The sequence below is a fragment of the Argentina silus genome, assembly GCF_951799395.1.
Source record: "Argentina silus genome assembly, chromosome: Y".
In the NCBI taxonomy this organism is placed as follows: Eukaryota; Metazoa; Chordata; class Actinopteri; order Argentiniformes; family Argentinidae; genus Argentina; species Argentina silus.
In genome coordinates this window covers 90,001-95,000 of record NC_139654.1, presented here as the reverse complement: position 1 = coordinate 95,000, position 5,000 = coordinate 90,001, and the positions used below count along the sequence as shown (strand labels likewise).

At 43.6% G+C, this 5,000-nt stretch overlaps 1 long non-coding RNA gene across 1 annotated transcript in view; it reads right to left on the bottom strand.

Moving 5' to 3' along the window:
• LOC310823964 overlaps positions 1 to 4,919 on the bottom strand; it is an 8,194-nt gene extending 3,275 nt beyond the window's left edge. Inside the window, exons 1-2 of the long non-coding RNA XR_014554996.1 lie at positions 4,862 to 4,919; positions 4,417 to 4,494 (exon numbers count right to left, since the gene is read on the bottom strand). This is a non-coding gene — a long non-coding RNA (uncharacterized lncRNA). The remainder of the gene's footprint in view (positions 1 to 4,416; positions 4,495 to 4,861) is intronic.
• Between the last annotated feature and the right edge of the window lie 81 nt (positions 4,920 to 5,000).

The following is a 5,000-nucleotide window of genomic DNA, read 5'->3' as shown; positions in this document are numbered from 1 at the left end:
TACATCTATATCTATTGTTTTGTTTTTGTTGGCATTTGTGTATAATAATAATAATAATAATAATAATAATAATAATAATAATAATAATAAACCATATGTATTGATACATTTATATTTTATATATGTTTAATATATTATTTTATAATAATTATATATAATTAAATATATGACTCCAGATACTGTATGTTCGTAATACTACTACTACTACTACTACTACTAATAATAATAATAATAATAACAATAATAATTATAATAATTATAAAAAGTTATATATTTTTACTATATATTATTAACAATTATAGTAATAGTAATAGTAATAATAATAATAATATATATTTGAGATCTATTTTTATTTGATAGTTTTCTAAATGTTTTATATAAATTAAATATATTAAGTATATTAATAATAATAATAATAATAATAATAATAATATTAATATTATTAATAATAATAATAATAATAATAATAATAATAATAATGGAACTATATGTATATTTTAATATGAATTATACATCATTAAATTATTAAGTACATTATTATTATTATTATTATTATTATTATTATTATTATTAATAATAATAATAATAATAATACAATATATAACCCTTTTTTAGAACTATATTTATATTTTTTAATAATAATAATATCACTAATATTAATAATAAAATGGATAATAATATCACTAATTATAATAATAATAATAATAATAATAATAATAATAATATGTCTACTACTACTTCTACTACTACTAATAATATTAACAATATTAATATTAATAACAGGTGGTTGCTGAGGAGATGGATCACCGGGTATAAGATTTAAGATGCAAGATTCTGTCACATGTCTGTCCGTGTGTGTGTGTGTGTGTGTGTGTGTGTGTGTGTCTCTGTGTGTGTGTGTGTGTGTGTGTGTGTCTATCTTTCTGTGTGTGTGTGTGTTTCTCTCTTTCTGTGTGTGTGTGTGTGTGTGTGTCTCTCTCTTTATGCGTGTGTGTGTGTGTGTCTCTCTCTCTTTCTGTGTGTGTGTGTGTGTCTCTCTCTCTTTCTGTGTGTGTGTGTGTGTGTGTCTCTCTCTTTCTGTGTGTGTGTGTGTGTCTGTCCATGTGTGTGTCTGTCCATGTGTGTGTGTGTGTGTGTGTGTGTGTGTGTGTGTCTCTGTGTGTGTGTGTGTGTGTGTGTGTGTCTCTATCTCGTTCTGTGTGTGTGTGTGTGTGTGTGTGTATGTGTGTGTGTGTGTGTGTGTGTGTCTCCCTCTCCCCCTCTCCCTCCCCCCCCTCCCTCATCCCTCCATCCTCAGAGCAGGAAGAAGGTTGAGAGGGAGTGCCGCGAGGCGGAGAAGTGCCAGCTGGGCTACGAGCGACTCGGCAACGACCCTAACGCCACCAAGGCGGAAGTGGAGAAGGTCACGCTAACACACTAATGTGCTATATGCTACAGGCTATGGGTTTTCTCATGTAAATGCTACATGCTACGTGCTACGAGGCCCTTCATCCCCCCTTTTCTCCTCTTCCCAGGTGATCCAGAAAACCCCCACCACAAACAAAACTTCCCCTCTCCTCCCTTCTCCTCCCCCCTCTCTCCTCCTTTCTCTCTCCTCTCCCTCTCCTCCACCTCCTCCTCTTCCCAGGTGACCCAGACTCGACCTCCTACGGGAACCCCCCCCCCCCCCCACGAATAAAACTTGTCCCCCCCTCCTTTCTCCTCCCCCCTCTCCCTCTCTCCCCCCCTTATCCTTCCCCCTTTCTTCTCCTCTCCTCTCCTCTCCTCTCCTTGACCTATGATAAATTACATATAGTAGCATTAGCCTTAGCATGTTTGCATCAGGGTTAGTGTGTGTCGGTGTGCCCAGCTGCAGTCCTTCAACATGCATGTCAGCATTGCCCTATGGTCCTTCCCATGTTAGCATGTTAGCGTTTGCATGTGTATGTCGGTGTACGTGTGTGTGTGTGTGTCTCTCTCTCTCAACGTGTGTGTGTGTGTGTTATGCTAATACTAATCTGTGTGTGCATGTGAATGGTCATTGTGTATGTGAATGGTCATTAGCCATTGTTGGCTAAAGCGTGTGTGTGTCTAATCTGGTGGTGCGACGGGTCGTGTGGCAATTCAGCATTAGCATGCTAACATCCCTCCCTGGGGCATGTTGGCGTTAGCTAACGTGCTAACATGTGAATGGCCATAGGTCGATGCTAATGCTAATGTGTTATTGTGCTAGAACCTCCAGGACATCTCAGAGAAGGTCAAAGGGATATCACTTCATATTTTAGGGACCTTTAATTGGTTTGAGTGTTGTTTAAATTGAAAGAGATTGTAATGTATATTTTAATAATAAAGTAAAGTGTTAATGTTTTGTCAGGGCACATTAGTGAAGTACATGACGGATGGATGCCTGCTGAGAGAGATTCTGGCAGACCCTGGTCTCTCACAGTATAGTGTGGTCATTCTGGATGAAGCTCACGAGAGGAGCCTCAATACGGTCAGTACAAGATCCCCGACCATGCAGAGCTGCGGACGGTGAAGCTGGCCGAGGCGTACCGCTCCTTGGGGAAGGTGGAGCGCCGGGTCCTGCCCATCATGGAGAAGTGCCTGGAGGGCATGGTGGCCAAGGCGGTGGAGCAGCGGCGGGTGCGTTAGCATATTAGCAGTGTTGGCCTATGGCCATTCCCATAGTAGCATGTTGGCATGTTACCATTCACTCTCTCATCCATCCCTTCTCCCTCCCTCCCTCCATATTAGCATCCTAAGCCCACTAGCACTAAAGGCTAACATGCTAACGCTAACCCTCCATCCCAGGACTCTCTCTATATATATATGCCTAATATGCTAATGCTAACATGTTACCGCTAACACGTTAATGCTAATATGCTCACGCTAATAGGTGAACGGTAATAGGTCAATGGCCAACATGTTAATGCTCACATGCATTTCCCCTATGACGGTTTACCTGTTACCGCTAACACGTTAGCCTAACATGCTAAAACGCTAACGCCTCCTGGACTCGGCCATCGTCATCGAGTCCTTCAAGCGAGGACTACAGCCACCATCACACAACCTCCACAACCTCCAGGACGGCTCCGACACGGCCCTCTCCACCCCCAAATTGGACTCCCTTTCTGGGGGAGAGCGAGGAGGAGGAGGACGGGGTACCGGGGGTGGAGAGAGAGGGGGTCACCCTGGAGGTCCCTTCCCTGGGGAAAGCCAAGAACAAGCTGTGGCTGTTTGGGAAGAAGCCCAAGGTGAGAGAGATGGGGCTAATGGGCGCTAATGCTAATGGAGATTTGGGTGGGGTGGTGCTAGCATGCTAGCGTGCTAAGACAGAGAGAGAGACACACACCGACTAGTAGGTTTTTCGATGGTCGTTGTCCTAACTGTGTGTGTGTGCGTGTGTGTGTGTGTGTGTGTGTTTGTCTCTCTCTGTGTGTGTGTGTGTGTATGTGTCTGTCTCTGTGTGTATGTGTCTGTCTATGTGTGTATGTGTCTGTCTCTGTGTGTGTGTGTGTGTGTCTCTCTCTGTCTGTGTGTGTGTGTGTGTGTCTGTCTGTCTGTCTGTCTGTCTGTCTGTCTGTCTGTGTGTGTGTGTGTGTGTGTGTGTGTCTGTCTGTGTGTCTGTCTGTCTGTCTGTCTGTCTGTCTGTGTGTGTGTGTGTGTGTGTGTGTGTGTGTGTGTGTGTAGCCCCCGTCTCTGGAGGACTTCAGTCACCTCCCCCTTGAACAGAGGAGGAAGAGGCTTCAGCAGCGGTTGGACGAGCTGGGGAGAGAGTTACAGAAGGAGGTGGACCAGAGGTAACCGTGTTTTAACCGTGTTTGGACTGTAAACATGACCGTAAAATGACAAAAAAATAAAAAACCACTTGACTGCAACTTGACCACAACCTTAACCTGGGCGTCACTTGACCGTAATGTGACCATAAGTCGACTGTCACTTGACTGTAACGTGTCCGTCATGTAAATGTAACTTGATGATAATGTGACCGTCACTCGACCGTAATGCAACCGCAAACTCAACCACAAATGGGACCCCCTCTTCCCTCCCTCCCTCTCCCTTCCTTCCCCCTGAACAGAGGAGGACGAGCTGGGGAGAGAGTTACAGAAGAAGGTCGATCAAAGGTAACCGTGTTTTAACCGTGTTTTTCGACCGTAAATTCAGTCTTGACCGTAACTCGACCGTAAAGTGACCATCACTTGACCGTCAATCGACTGCAAACGGGACCCAGAACCGTAACATGACCGTCACTTGACCCTAAATTGAATCTTGACCGTAAGTCGACCGCAAACAGACCCCCCCCTCCCTCTCTCTCCCCCCCCTGAACATCTCTCTCTCCTTCCCTTCCTCCCCCCTCCTCCTCCCCCCCACAAGCACAAACACGCCCACGCCCACAAGCACAAACACTTCTAGGAAAACAAAACTTACAGAACTTACGTTTTTTCAAAACTTATCTCTGACACTCTGCTGCTCAGTCTGGTCGTGTGTGCAGCAAAATGGCAGAGAGCATGGACTCTATTAGAAAAAACAAAACATACAGTAAACCAACTGATTGACTCTTCACAGAGGAGAGTATTCAACACTCACACAGTCTGTCTGTCAGTCTTACAGCTCTGCTGGTTGGTCAATAGTGACCTGTGTAAAGACTGTTGACTAGTCTAGACACAGTCATTATTATCTATTGTTATCTAGGGCCTCATGTAGTTGAACCTACTAGATCACAGTCAGCTGGACAAAACCAGGTTGAGGCTTCCTTAACAGGCTGGTCACAAACAGTTGGCTAGCGTACTATTTTAGGGCTACATCATTCTGTGACACAAAAGCATGTGAGTTCATCTTTATCATATTAGACGGTGAAAAACAATGAAAAACATCAACTTACGGTTGTGATCTGTCTCCCACCTCAGTGCTCAGCTCTGCTCTCTGTCTGGCTCCTCACTGATGCAGCTCTCCCCTGAATGAACTAGTTTTTGCACATTGTGTCACCTTTTGGGGCATGGATACTGTATGGGTGTGTGTGT